The 16,445-nt window shown below is 33.7% G+C and overlaps 1 protein-coding gene across 1 annotated transcript in view; it reads right to left on the bottom strand.

Moving 5' to 3' along the window:
- Positions 1-9,110, bottom strand: part of LOC113514056 (connectin-like) — a 263,683-nt gene extending 254,573 nt beyond the window's left edge. Inside the window, exon 1 of the mRNA XM_052892627.1 lies at positions 8,968-9,110. The gene's annotated coding sequence lies outside the window, so the exon portion shown is untranslated. The remainder of the gene's footprint in view (positions 1-8,967) is intronic.
- Between the last annotated feature and the right edge of the window lie 7,335 nt (positions 9,111-16,445).

The raw sequence follows: 16,445 nt of genomic DNA, 5'->3' as shown, positions 1-16,445 counted from the left end.
TTGTACATCTTTATTTTATATATATTATGTTTATAATTTTTGTGTACAATAAGAAATAAATAAATAATATAAATTATAAGTATAGATAGATAAACACTTTATTTGAGCCATTTCTGATACATGTAAATTAACAAATGAGTTCATACAATCAAATTAATTACACTTTTTTTTAAATAAAACAAAAGATAAAATACGGAAATATGTTTCCGCCATGTGCGTCGCAGTGACCCAAATAGGCTACAGCTCAGTGATGATATTGCTTAAAAGCAAAGCACTGATTTTCAGCTGCAGTCTGAAGTTAGGCTACACGGACGCATGCAACGAACCCAGAGTGTAACCCTGTGTGATCAAATTAACAGCCAAATATATTTATATTGTTTATCAGTATTCATATATATATATATATGTGTGTGTGGGTGTGTATAGTGCTGATATGAGCATTTGGCATTCTATTGTTTCTGTCTAGCCCAACTGAAGACAGGCGTGACAGATATGTATGTGTGTATATATATATATATATATATATATATATATATATATATATATATATATATATATATATATATATATATATATATATATATATATATTATATATTTCGTTATTGTATTTGTACATTACATATAAAATAATGTATTTATAAATGTTGTGAGCAAGGGTGGACTTATCTCTATAGAATATATATAATACAATATAATAGAATAGAAAATATTTATTTATTTATTTATTTGCTTTCTATATTTTATATTGTATAAATAGAAAATACATATACAAGAAGTGTCCCATACCAGGTCAAAAGGAATGGGCTCAGCTGATGCTGTGAGTGTCCCAGCGCAATGTGTACAGCTTCACAGCGCTGGTTCTCAGCCAGTCCCAGATTTAACCCTACAAACATTTTCAACACTCGTTGTTTAACTATACGAATGCCAATTTAACTTTATAATATGCAATAAACTTTTATACATTTTGAATTTTATTATAGTTTATGTAATGTTTCCTCGCAAATTGGACAAAGGCAACTATAAAAGTCTCGGCTTAAATACCAAATAACGGACTCTTACAGTTAAAAAGGACTCGGCTGGCGCCCCGTACTTTTGGGATTACTTCGGAAGCACTCGACTTTGCTTCGTCCCTTCAATATTACTCGGTCGTCAATTGCTTTATTTCCGGCCTCGACAGTAATGTAGTATTTCTTTCGAAAAAATGGCCGCAGAGAATCGACCGTTTTTGTTTGTACATTAACTAACATTTTATATATTCCTTATTGCATTTGGTATTGCATATAAAAAGGGACAGCGATTAGTTGAACAACTTGTTAGCAAGGGTGGACTTATCTCTGAAAGAGATCTCTTTCAGCCAATGCAGTGAGAGAGAAAATGATAAGCGGGTAATATAGTGCAGGAAAGGTACACGTAAAAAGGTGTACAAGGTAAATAGAATACAAGTAAAACAAACAAACAACCAGAGGGAGACTTTGTACAAAAGTCGATTGCTTGCACCTCTGTCTCATTCCATGTCCCATCCCTATGCGTTGCCGTCCTCAGGAATAGCAATGCATAGGGGTATCATGGGCGAAACAGTATACTCTATTATGTCCATGGTACTGCTCATGTCTATAGGCGACGGTTACCACTTTCCATCAGGTGGGCCGTCAGCTTGTTTGCCACTCTACGTTGTATAAAAAAAACATAGAATACTTTGTATACTGATTCACACGGGCCAAGTCACGGAATACAGCTAATACAGATCGTTTTTATAAAAAAAAATATAAATATCCTAACACTATTTTATTTCTCTTGGTATTACAGTATATTTTTGAAAGAACGGCGAATATACGTGTTAAAATATTTTTTGTCTAAAGAAAACAAACCTTTTTATAGATATTTTATGTACAGAACTCTCGGCGAGTGAGTTCAACTCACAACTGGCCGGTTTTTTATTATTCTATCTACTATGATAGGAGGAAATGAGGAATATTGAACACATATTTACATATATCAGGAGAAATAAAAAAAAATAACGTATTTTGTGGTAGTCTTTTTTCATATATGTATAAAATATCATCTAAAATTTAAAAAAAATTAAAAAAAAAATAGTTTCTTCTACTAAATCAGACTAACAGAGACAAAATTTTTCTTGTCGTTTTGACTCTTTGTTTAAAAATAATAAACAGGCTCACTGGTAGAATAGTCCTTTAAAAGGATGGTACTGGCTTCGAGATCACCCTATACACATACATACATATATGTATATATCTACCTACGCACTAAAAGATAACTCTCTTGCAGTAGGCAATAAAAAATATCGTCGACTATTTCATATAGCTTTGAAGTTCCGAAACAAAAACATAATATATGAAGGGATAAATGAGCAATAACTCAGTGACACTGGTACTCCGGTATCAGGAACAGAAGGCCTTAGTTTTAGGTAGGGTTGCCATCTCTAAAATTTGGCAACCAGGAATTTTTCATCCTCTATGTTTCATCTTGTATGTTTATTTCGTAATCACTTGAGAGCTGCTGCATCAAACTGAATGCAGTTTTTACAGTTACATTACTGAAAGTCTAACTTCAAAACAGGTATATGTTTTATCTCCACATATCATCTACAAGTGGTATATTTACTTACAGTTTTTTACTTTAGAAATCCACGTGTACGAAGTAGCGGGCATAAAGCTAGTTTGTTAGGGGGAAAAGGATTGTTAGCAATGGAGTTTGACAGACCCATTGCTAGCAATATACCTTATTAGGTTGACCTCCACGTGGTTCCCCCTGGAAACCATCGTGAACAATTCTTGTTGAATTCGTCACGATGGGCTAACTGACCTACTTCAACCTCATCTATCATCCTTCACTGGTGCTTTTACCATTCCATTATCACCCATTAAAAAATATGTCATGATTTCGTATAATGGATATAATCCATTTAAAAAAAAAAGCTAGTTTATTGGTGTTCCACTCCATTGAGGAGGCGTTCATATTACGAGTATATACATCAGAATTGTATGGTCGCGTACAATACAAATTCTGAGAAGCTTTCGCATACAAACACTCGAATTATACAGTCAATTGAAATGACTACTAGCGAAACTAAATTACATTCAAAGAAACATGAGTTGACGTACAATGACAAAAAAAATATGAAACTCTTTTTAGGGTTCCGTACCAAAATGGTACAGAGAAACCCTTATGCGGCTTTGTCCGTATGTCCGTTAATCACAGCGTTATATCTCAACAATATACGAAGAGAAAGACTACGGATCCCAACCGTTCATACCCGATGATTTCCGAACGCCATCTTTCTTATCTGTGACGGTGCCGCGAGCGCCTACAGCTCGCGCTCGCAGCACGGCCGCTCATTATTAATGATCACGAATTGATGCCGAAACTAGTCGAGCTTTCTCGTTCTATTTATACGGAAGTTAAACCGGTAGTTATAAAATTTAAAAAATTGTTACTAACAAAGTGGACTAAACTGTAGTCTGAGATAAATTATTATTATTAGTTTTAGTTTCTGTTTCTTATTTTCGGAATTATTATTTAAATAATTAAAAAATATTTTAAATTCATTTTATTTATTTATTATATTTTGTGATACATAGTTAACAGTACATAATAATGGATGGTAAAACAAAATAAGTCCTCTTTGATCAACCTTATCTATCGAAGTAAACAATTTATATATATATATATATATATATATATATATATATATATATATATATATATATATATATATATATATATATATTATATATATTTGAATAGTCACCATTTTATACTCTAGTTCATTTTATAGTCTCTGGTCACTACGAGTGGCGAAATTTTTTCTGTGGTTTTTCGACTTACCTTCCTTTTAGGATAAAATATTCAATTTCTCTGTTACAGTACTATCTTAAGATGCCAATGGTTTCGATAACACCATGTATAACGAGCCGTCATCCACGCCGAGATTTCTTATAGAGTTCTAAAGGAATGGTGTTAAAGGATTTCCCCAAAGTCGGCAACGGGAACGCAATACCCCTGGCATTACAGGGGTCCGTTTACTATAATAACCGCTTACCAACGGATTGAATGCTTGTCTTCTATCTATCTATACTTATATTAGAAATGGAAAAGGGAATCTGTTTGTTTGTTACTACTTAGCGCCTTAAACGCTCAACGGTAATATTTTTTTATGCAAATTAGAATGGCAAACAAGCTGACTGCCTACCTAATGGAAAGTGGTAACCGTCGCATATAGACATGAGCAGTACCATGGACATAACATATAACTGTTTCGCCCATGATACCCCCCATGCGTTGTCATTCCTGAGGACTCAAGTGTTATTTCTCTGTATTCTGTAAATTCACTGCCTTATCCCACCCATCAAACCGAAACGCAGCCATGCAAACACAACTGTTTCGCGGTTGAAACACGAATGGGTCATTTTGGTATACAAATAGTTCATATTTATATTAACCAATGTAATTTTGACAGTTTTTTATTATTAAAAGATTAGTAAACATACATTATATTTAAATATAATAACTACCAGTTTAAATTAAGTGTAATTAGAATGAAAAAGCTCAACTAGTTTCGGAATCAACTCGTGACCCTTAATCATGAGCGACAGTGACGCGAGCACGAACCTGACTGCGTGCCTTGGCCCCTGAACGCGAGCTGTAGACGCTTGCGGCATATTTAACAATTTTCCGTCACATAAAGGCAAGTCATATTTATATTTATAATTTTTAAGTTTATAAAATAAATAACAATAATAAAGACAACATTATGTTAAATTCAAGTTATAAAATTGGAAATGTCAGACACCAGAGGGAGACTTTGTACAAAAGTTGTTTAATTGCGTACCTCTGTCCCATTCGTGTTTCTACCGTGAAGCAGTTTTATTTGCATGGCAGTGTTTCGATTTGAAGGGTGCGATATGGCAGTGTTCATATTTTGAAATTTTACTTATATATGTATCGATAACAGCAGTACATGGTAAAGCCGTCAGACATATGACTTGTTCCATTTGTAATTCAATATAGTATTTTGTACTTAATAAATAATTTTGTTAGAAAGCACTTTATCTCACTCTGCGTGTTTTACCGCTTATACAACGGACTGTACTCAGAGGAATTGTTCAGTATGATACCCATGTCTACCTTCTACCGTCGTACAGCTCACCATTGAAAGGGAGTTCACCCTTATACCTTAGAGCCTAGATGGTCGCGTACAGCGCGGTTTCAGAGATATTTCCTCACACGAACGCTCAGGTTATGTAATAAACTTCCTGTCGAGGTTTTTCCAAGAGACTACAGCATGGAGTTTTTTAAAAAAGATATGAAAATAGGTTAAAATTGTTTATGCATTTGTTAGCTTGCTTCTTAAGAAAGGCTATTCGATGTCTCAATACAATCGGGGGCGAAGCTATAGGTATCTTGTAAAATATATTGGCATATATAATAAGATTATAATGATTTTTTAATTAAATAGTAAATAATCATGTATACACCATTTTATAGATCATTAACATCATCATATTAACTACTCACTACATTATACCACACTTGGCAAGAGGGTTGGCAACCATAGTTAGGGTTTGGTGGTGTTTTAAGGAACACGCTTGTACCCATCTCTCGATCATTAATTTCTCTTAGTCATCTCTTACGAAATCCACGGGAAATAAAGTGATGGCCCATTCTATGCCGAAGCCACATGGCGTTAATTATATGTATATTACTGCAACATTCAGCAGCAGCGATGGGATTACATAAGAAATTATACGTACAATAAGATTAGAGAATTAGATAGATAGATACATACTCTTTATTGTTTCCTCCAAAAGATTACAATAGTAAACTTATTATAAATGTAAACAATTACAAGAAATAATCACAATGAGAAAACAATGGGCGACCTTATCGCTAAGAGCGATCTCTTCTAGGCAACCTTTGGATGTTAATCTCTCCCTGCTTATCCCATAATGTAATATAATAAATAAGTAATTTATTTAAATAGATTAATTAATTTTTTTAAATAATGTTTTTTCGCTACCACTACCCTCAAACACTTTCGATTTTTACCTAATGCTTAGTTGGTAGAGAATGTCATATGACATTCGGGTCGCCATTTGTACAAATTTTATTGTTCAATTAAAATATTTATGTGTGTAGGTGTATTATTATGTATTTATGTAGTAATTTTATTTTACTTTTTATGTATTATTATTATTAACACATGTAGGCGTATACAGTTATTTCTTATTGTATTATATGTACAGATTTAACTAGATAATTATTGAGTTTATATTTAGCTGTGCAGTTTTTACCCTTGAATATTCTATAGTTTTCTTTCAGCTTCTCAAAGGTTGACTGTAAGAGATCCCTTTATGCAATAAGTCCGCCATTAAATCTTTTAATGTCCAATGTAAATTATGTACAATAAAGATTTTACAATACAATACAGTAAAGAATAAATAAATAAGTATTAATCGCAAAGAGGAGAAGCCCAAATCGAAACACAACAACAGAATTAATGTAAACAACTTGCCCTAAAAGGAATTGCTACATTCTAAAAATATTTTGTTCAACTTCTCATACTAAATCGTTCATCGCTGCGTAGTCGACCCGCGTGGCCTGTATGGAAATTTAAATAAATATTTTGAATTTTCGAATTTGTTCTTTGAGGAAAAAAGAAAAATCATCACTGGATGGTATGGCATGTTTTATACCTTTACAACTAATCATGTATACATAGTAAATTATTTAAAAATAATCTATAGATATATACCAGTAGTTTCCCGCGGCGTTTCCCGCTTCTATGTAGTTTCCGTAATATGTATATTGACTCAATTGAAACTCTTTATGAATCCGATCTTATATTGTAATATAATATTTAAATGATAATCACGTACCTAATACCTTCATAAAGTTTCAGCCAATACAACTGATCGGTTATTTTATAACATTTTATGTGTGATTCTTTAGATTGATTGATTTCATGTAACTTTTTTTATTTATCAATCGATTGAAATAAAATAAATATTAAATGTTAAGTGAAGTAAAGTGCAACGCATTAGTGAAAATCACGTTCAAATTGTTTAAGCGGTTTCTGAGACTAGCATGCGCAAACATACAGACAAACAGATAAAAATTCTTTTAGTTTTTGGTTCTATTGAGTCCCTTAATAATTATTTTTCTTATATATCTTCCATGTACAGACAGCGAACAGTTACAAATCGTATTTAATGTATTGATAAAAGAGAATGAATCTATAGTCCTGAAATTTTGCAAGTAGGTTCTTTAATAATTAAACTGAATACCTGAAGGAAAAATTCTTAATTCGTCTGTTTTTTATGTATATGCATCGCTTTTTCTTTTTCCCCTTTACTACATAATCCTGGAAATCAGTAATGGAAAAACCATTTCTAAATGGCGTATCCAGGGAAAATACATCATCAGTAAACATCAGTTTCTAAGCTAGATCTTCAGGGATACAATTTAATTTAATTCTGTGCAGCAGTTATTGTGTAATTCCGTAACAAATATACAGACATACATATAGACTAAATTTATAAAAAATATTATTTTAACATCTTATTAAGATCCAAAATCTTCCATGCACAGACGTCATCTGGCTACAATTTTATTATATTAGCAAGATGACATGCTCGCCGTATGCTTCTAAAACGGTTATTATTATTCTTTCTGAATTACTATTTTTTTTACTCTTATGTAAATATTTTAGTAAATACTATAACAAATTAACGTTACTGATGTCCCAAATATTTATATAGTTTAATCTAATTTTCTAATCGTTTACATCTAAATTTAATTATTTTAGCAAATAGTTTGATACCTTACAAATTTTTCAATTAGCTCATTGTTAATATGTAAAAACACAAAGCTGTTTATATATATATTATTATGTATAAACATGACTAAGTGTATGAGTAGATTTCAACAACATTGACTATATCCTATACCTAATATGCCTAACCACTCTCTGTATTACGTCCCACCAAATAATTATCGTATAAGTTAAAATCGGTAATATAACGTTCATATCAGGTTAATTAGATAGGTAGGGATCTCCCTACCTAATAATCGACTAACTTCGGTCTTTGAGAGTCAAGGACCGGAGAAGAAAATCTAATATATTTACGTCTCATACTTCATATGCTTTCACAACCCTTATATAATATACATGCAAAATATTTCTTGTGAGACTAAACTTCCTATTTAGACTAGATTAGATTATAGAAGCTTAACTTATTCAGATTCGTCAATGTGCACGTAAAAATCTTGGTCCTGTAAGCGTCCATAGGCTACAATGACTCTTTACTTCTTTTTTTGCAAAAAATAAAATTATACTAGATATATTTCTTCAAGGTCGGCAACGCGCACGTGACAATCTTGGTGCTGCAAGCGTCTATAGGCTACAGTGACCCTTTACTATTAGACAGTCTATATGCTTGTTTACCACTTTCTCAGTGTAAAGAAAGAAAACTCTAATATGCATTTCATGTAACTATAGTAATAATGCACATTTGTATGGCTTCACTTAATTTACATTTTTAAACAAAAAAACTTGAAGATAGAGACAAAAATTGAAAATTAGTTCATAGGAATATCAAAATTTTGTATTATTTATTTCATGTTTATAATGTTATGTATAGAAGTATTAAATTTACAAGACCTATATTACCGAATACGTTAAATGCGTTCTAAGAAGATGTAAATCAACAAATTTTTTTTCGATAATTTTTGTTATAGAAAACTAAATAAAATCTACTCTGTTTTCTTTATATAAACAATTAACATTTATTGTTAACTTGTTAATCAAAAAATCCCCCAAAATGAACACATTCAACCCCAGCAAAACAAACATTTACTTATGCATCGCGAAAAATGTAAAATAACATTCATCACAAACAAATACTAATACAGTTATCCTACACAAATAAAACACAGCCTTACTTACCTTTATAAATCGTGACAATACGAGCAAAATATTCCCTCAGCCACTGTAAAGTATTTCACAAACACAAAACATCCCCGATGATTACTTAGTCGTCGATATATTCGGAATTCGAGTTCGCGACCGTACGCGACCGGATCGTGCGGCAAACGATGCAAGACTAACTTAGTATAAGCACAGGAAACATAGTACCTACCAAGCTTTTGTCTGTCTCTATCGATAGAGCCACCCCTAGCTCAGTTTCGCGGACACTGCCATCTGGCGAACAAACTTGTACATTAAGTTTAGCATTTCCAAATGTCCGTATTAGCTTTTAAGGAATTAAAAAGTTTTAGGAAATGAGTAAGATAGATATGGAGGTAACTTTACGTTGCTATTTAATAAAATGTTTCGTCTTGGGAGTTGCACGGGAGAGTTTTCCTGTTAAATTGTTCATTCAAAATGTAGACGGAATAAGGGGAATATTATTATTAACCGACTTAAGAAAAGGCGACTCTCGATTTGACCGTTTATTTATTAAGTATTGAGCGATAATTCAATGGTGGAAAATTTTGTTGTACACAGTTTGATTTTTAAAAGAGACCTATTTTAACTTTTTATTAATATTCTGTTTTTATATAGAAAAAAAATATTGACATAAAATTAACCTCATTGGCACAAGAGACCACAGGACGCGGCGCGGCATTTTCCATGTTGTTTAACAAAAGTAAATAAATTTTAAAATATTCCTTGTCTTTTAAAATAATGAATGCAAGCCGTGGCAAGCAGTAATTAAGCCAACACTAGTATATACCTGGACTATTTGCATGAGATAAAAATTGTAATCATAGTTGAAGTCTTGCTGCTCGCTCTTACAAAGAAATAAAATAAAAATCTTGTTTCATGGTAGACGTATGCAGATATCTCGTATAGGTATTATAAAGTTTAAATCAAGTAAAGAATATTAACTGCAGATATTTATTTATTTATTTAAACTTTAATGCACAGTAAAATTCTATGTACATTTGGCGGACTTAACACCGGACGGTGTTCTCTACCAGTCAACCATTGGGCAAACCGAGAAATACGTGGGCGGTGCATTTTTGAATAGAGAAAAAAAATAAAGCAATAATTGATATATTCATATAATATAAACATACATATAAAATATTAAATAAATAAATATATACATACATTAAATATAACTACATAAAACAATTAACAACTGCAATAAAAGAGCAAATACCAGAGGGAGACTTTGTACAAAAGTCGTTTGCTTAGGTACCTCTGTCCCATTCGTGTTTCAACCGTGAAGCAGTTGTGTTTGCATGGCTGTGTTTCGGTTTGAAGGGTGGGATATGGCGTAAATTTACAGGGTACAGAGGAATAACATCTGAGTCCTCAGGAATGGCAACGCATGAGGGGTTTCATGGGTGAAACAGTATACTCTGTTATGTCCATGGTACTGCTCATGTCTATAGGCGTTGGTTACCACTTTCCATCAGGTGGGCCGTTAGCTTGTTTTCCATTATAAATAGTAATCTATGACTCAAACAGAGTAACCAGCAGAAGAAGCTTAAACAGAAAGTGATTTTTCTATGAAATAGGTACGCAATTTGTGTTTAAAAGCTAGCTTTATGTTAGAACATCCATTGCTGAAGATAGGTTAGGTTAGGTTAGAAGGTAGGCCAGTAATTACCGCAAACTGCAGTTAGACTTTGGTGGTGTTTTAAGACAGATGCTGCTGTCGATCCTTCGACCATTAAGTTTCCTTAGTCGCCTCTTACGACACCCACGGGAGAAGAAGCCTATTCTATGCCATGCACCATACGGACTTTATTCTATTTACTTAGAGTAAATGCCACCTAATTACCGTTATGGTATATCTATATCCTTCGCTTGTGAAGCAGATGTCAGCATTCTATTTATGTTAGCAAAGTAAAAGCTAATTAAATGTCTGACACATAAGGAAAACCTTGACTGTCACTGTGCAATATTAATAATATATATATAATGGTTATGGCGTTTTCGTATTCAGAAGGTATTATCATTATTATTACAACACAGGGGGCAAACGAGCATGCGGCTCACCTGATGGTAAGTGACTATCGCCGCCCATGATCACCCACAATACAAGGGGTATTGCAGGTGTGCATGTTTTTTTATGCAACTTAGAATGACAATTGACGGCCCACCTGATGGAAAGTGATAACCGTCGCCTATAGACATGAGCAGTACCATGGACATAACAGAATATACTGTTTCGCCCATGATACCCCCCATGCGTTGCCATGCTTGAGGACTCAAGATTTATTATGTTTAGTTATTTTAATTCATGACTGTACTTTTTATATTATTTTATTGACATAATAAGATGTACATGAGTATGGTCGATACTGTGATGTCATTTTTTTTTACATTTATTTATTTTAAAATTAAATTTTTAAAAATCATTGATAAACAGATAAATGATACACATATAAATAAATATTTTTTTTGTAATTCAAAAAATACTTTTTTCATTATTATTCCAAATAATATTTTTATGAAATATACTTTAAAGTACTTAGTAACTTCTGAGGTGAATTTGCTTACCAAACTATAAAGTTAGAATAGATCGGAACACTTTATTTACTTTGAATAGGCGATAACAAAATTCTTACAGAATAAGTAAACAGTTCGGTTAAAAATATAGCTTTTTAAGTAAAAAAAGATGTCGTTTTTTATATTTAGAACAGTAAACAGCAGTGAACGCTGGTGGGGCACCAGTGAGAGGTGAGGATAAAAGCAGGTCGGTTAATCCATCGTGACAAATTCACAAGAATTAACCACAATTCCGTATGGTCACTACATAAAACAGGCTACGCGTTCCTTTCCCGTGGGTGTCGTAAGAGTCGACTAAAGGAGGGCGAGGGATGGGCAACCGCATCCGTCTTAAAACCTCTCCAAAGTCTAACTGCGGTTACCGATCCGCCTGCCAAGCGTGGCAACTACTGGCAAAACCCCCAAGGGGGAGACTTATGTTTAGCAGTGGACAGTTAAAGATTGATATGATGAACTGCAATTCCAGGGGAAACCGTGTGTAGGTCGACCTGATAGGGTATATTGCTAGCAATAGAGCTATTAGATCCAATTATTAATAATATTTTTTTCTTTGATGAGAAATGGTAACCGTCATACAAGAACAGAACCGAGACATCGAGAATACAATGTGATAACCTCCATAAATGACAGAGAAGACTGAGGATTGAGAACTGAGTTATTATACCACTGTTCTCTGAATTTTCACTATTCTTAAACCGAAACGCTGCCCTGAAAGCAAAGCTGCTTCGCGGGAGAAACATTAAAGTTCCGAAATGAGTTTTTTTATACTACTTAGAATGGCAAACAAGGTTGCGGCCCACCTGATGGAAAGTGGTAACTGTCGCCTATAGACATGAGCAGTACCGTGGACATAACAGAGTATACTGTTTCACCCATGATACCCTCCATGCGTTGCCATTCCTAAGGACTTGGTAAGGTGTCACCTTAACAACTTTGGTAAGGTGTTTCTAACACGGATGGAACAGAGGTGTCCAAGCAATCGACTTTTGTACAAAGTCTCCCTCTGGTAAGTAATATTTTTTTCTCAAATTGTATAGGTGTATTATACAGTTTAAAATAAAGAGCGAAAGAATTTTACAAATTAGAAAACAAACTTCAATAGCTAAATAAAACATCAGTTCTACAATGTTGGAGTATCCTTCAAAATAAATTGAACTCCATTCATTTTTAAGTCGCAACAAGATGGCAACGGTTTAAAACGATTCGATGGTCAATTACTTTAAAAAGCCTCTACAAAAGAGCTATAACATCCCCTCGCAATCATCCCCGTGGGTGAAATTTCTGGTCTTCCTTAAAGAAAGGGGCCGTGCTGGCTGACTTTTGTTGTTGGGTTTGAGATTTCGAAATTCAAATTTATCTTTTCTATTTACCAGCCTTCAAAATTTACAGAAGAAAATTTATACGTTACTATCAGTTGATGATACTTTTAAAAACTGCTTATACGTAACTATAGTAGATGTAAAAGAAATATATAAATATGTATAGTCGATAATTTAAATATTGTCAAAAATTAATTTCGATCTACATATAAAAACTGAACTGTCAAACTTTAAAATCATTCAACTAAATTTTTATTGTAAGTGGTATATTCATTTATTTTAACATCCATTGTATAAGTAGGTAGGTATTATATTTATTCATAGTATATGTATTTATGTAATATTTTATTATGTATCCTAATATTTTATTTAACTGTATATTTGTTTATGTACTCTAAATATTAATAGTTGTAGCACTTCAGCTACCCGTTGACAAAATGTTTTCTAACTGCATTGGGTTGACCGGAAGAGATCTCTGTCAGAGATAAGTTCACTCTTGTTCACAATATTTATAAATGCATTAACAATGTAATTTACGAGTGCAATAAAGAATATAATATAATAATAATAAAATTTTATTGTTAAAAGTTTCATAAGCATACATTATATTTTAATATAAGTCGCGCTCGTGATCGTGCCACAGTCTCTCATGACTAAAGATCACGAATTGTTCCCGAAACTAGTTCAGATTTTCCTATCTAATTACACGTAAGTTAAACTGGCGGTTGTTACATTAAAATAAAAATATCAAAATTGGTATAAGAACAAGACGAAAGAAAATCTTGTTTTTTTTATGCAAACAAGCATACAGCCCGTCGGTTGGTAAACGGAAAACGCCTAGTAGTTATTAATGCCTGCAACATTAGGAGTATCACGTGCATGTCGCCAACCCTAAAGAAACCTTAATACATCCTTTTTGAAGAATCCCATACTATGGTATCTAGGGAAAACCTCGACAGGGAGCTCATTCCACAGCTTATACGTTTGCGGGAAAAAATCCTTCGAAATCGCACTATACGAGTATGTGACCATTTCGATTGAATTTCCTGACGATGGCGAGAGGTGCGATGATAAAAAGTGGTTGTGAGCATCATTTTAAATAATTTCTCAGAATACAATCCGTTATAAAATCGGTAGAACACACAAGGGAGGCAAAGTCTTGCCTAAGACTTAAGGGCTCGATACCGCCTGTGAGCTTGGGATCGTTGACTATTCTCATAGCTCATATATGTATGTATAAAAGCTAAATTAAGAATTTCAACCGTTTTTAAAAGTCAGTTAAATCCTTTTTAAAAGCTAATTATGTCTATACTTCAATTTCTAATTTTTTTTATACAACTTAGAATGGCAAACAAGCTGACGGCCCACCTGATGGAAAGTGGTAACCGTCGTCTACAGACATGAGCAGTACCATGGACATAACATAGTGTTATGTACATGGTACTGTTTCGCCCATGATATCCCCCGTGCGTTGCCATTCCTGAGGACTCAGGTGTTATTACCCGTGCGAAGTCGGGCCGTGTGACTAGTCATTTATAAATAGACATCTGTTTAATCACTTTTAATGAATGAATGAATGAATGAGTATACATTATTTGCATTATACAATATAGGAAATAAGCAAGACAATTTACAAACACAACGATACAATTGTATAAGTACGGTAAGGCGGTCTTATTGCTGAGAGCAATCTTTTCAAGACAACCTTAAGGTTGTTAAATCATCGTTCCACTACCCTCGATGTTTGAAATCGAATTCCCGATACAATACTGGGCTCTCTCAAATCGTTCACTAATCAAGTATTCATTGCTTCCAATCCAAAATACAAAATGGACGAGCGCGACTTTTTTAATATTCATCACATTTCATACAATCTTTGGACTAGAAAGCTTTCCGAGGTAACAAGGCAACGAAATAAAATAGCGAATATTGCGCATTTAAAAATGAATCCTGACAAATGGGCAGCAGCCTGTTTGAAAACGCAGAGAATTACAAATTTTCCATCAGGGAGCATTTTCCCTCAAAAGGACGTTCTATGGACGAATTTAAGGAGTCACTAGTGTATTTTATATATATAATGGTGTACTTGTATAAATTTGGTATTAGAATGTTGTGTTTCACATTTTACTTGAATACAGAAAATCGTAAAGGAGAATTATATTTTTATGTACTTGCCGTGTGTTCCAGAGAATGGATCCCCCCCCCCCTTCTCTTTGCCGTGAGTCTCGTAAGTTTTTTTTGATGGTTGAAAATGGTATGGTAACTCCGTCTATTCTAACGAGATACGCTGGCCGAGCACCAGTGTAGGGTGATAGATGAGAATGAAAACAAGCCAGTTAGCCCATCATGATGAATTCATCAGGAATTAACCATGATAGTTTCCAGGGGGAACCGCGAGGAGGTCAACCTAGTTGGGTATATTGTTAGCAATGGGATTCTCAGTCTCCATTACTAACAATCCCTTTCCCCCCAAGTCTTGTAAGTTTACGTTTAAAAAAAAACCACTTTAAACATTATTATTTAGTTAAAGGTTAGGTACCTATATCCAATAAATAGTATAATAATACAGAACCCTAAAAAGGTGATAGTATCAATCAAGTCCGAACTCTTACAAAAAAAATATATATTCCTTCGAGAATAATGAATTTTCTCTATTCAATAATGCACCGCCTACGTATTTCTCAGTTTGCCCAATGGTTGACTGGTAGAGAACACCGTCCGTAGTTAAGTCCGCCAAATGTACATAGAATTTTACTGTGCATTAAAGTTTAAATAAATAAATAATGATACATGTATCAAATGAGTATTTCGCAGTATTTTCAGTATTCTTATCATATATATTTTTTTTAAATTTGTCGCGGTTTTGAGGGAACACGACTCGCTGGTCGGACCCTATCTTGCGGAAGTCTATATCACTGGTTGTTTAATTAGATTTATTTTGTTTAATTCCGCTACCATTAGTATGTGTGTGACTGCCAACACTCGGAGATTGACTGCTACTATAACTAGCAGAAGATCTAATATATAGCCATCAATTTCCGACTGTCATTTTGTTCACGCACGGTGCGACAAGTGTTTCAACTTTAACCGAAGCATCTTCGGGCAAACTATTAGATCGCTGCTTAGAGCCTATACTAGACTTAACCAGGGGGGAAAGGAATTGTTAGCAATGGAGTTTGACAGCCCCATTGCTAGCAATATGCCTTATAAGATCGACCTCCACGTGATTCCCTGTGGAAACCATCGTGAACAATTCTTGTTGAATTCGTCACGATGGGCTAACTGACCTACTTCATCCTCACCTATCATCCTTCACTGGTGCCCCGCCGGTGTATACCGATAGCGCGGGTGGGACTACCATTTGATTATTATCCATTAAAAAAACTAGTCTTAACCATTTGACATCTAAACTATGAATAATAAAGTTTTATTTCACCAAAAAGGAAACATACTTTCTCTAAAGACTCATTGTCTCAGCGTCCCAGTCCTCTAGCACGTAAAAAAGATTACCGTCCATTTTTTGACGTAATGTTTCGCTTCAAAAGTTTCTTTGCCGTCGGCGACAATTATATTTTTTTG

The sequence above is a fragment of the Galleria mellonella genome, unplaced genomic scaffold (assembly GCF_026898425.1).
Source record: "Galleria mellonella isolate WM207_F2 unplaced genomic scaffold, CSIRO_AGI_GalMel_v1 utg1634, whole genome shotgun sequence".
In the NCBI taxonomy this organism is placed as follows: domain Eukaryota; kingdom Metazoa; phylum Arthropoda; class Insecta; order Lepidoptera; family Pyralidae; genus Galleria; species Galleria mellonella.
The sequence above is the reverse complement of the archived record's forward strand: the minus strand, read 5'-3'. Positions and strand labels throughout refer to the sequence as shown.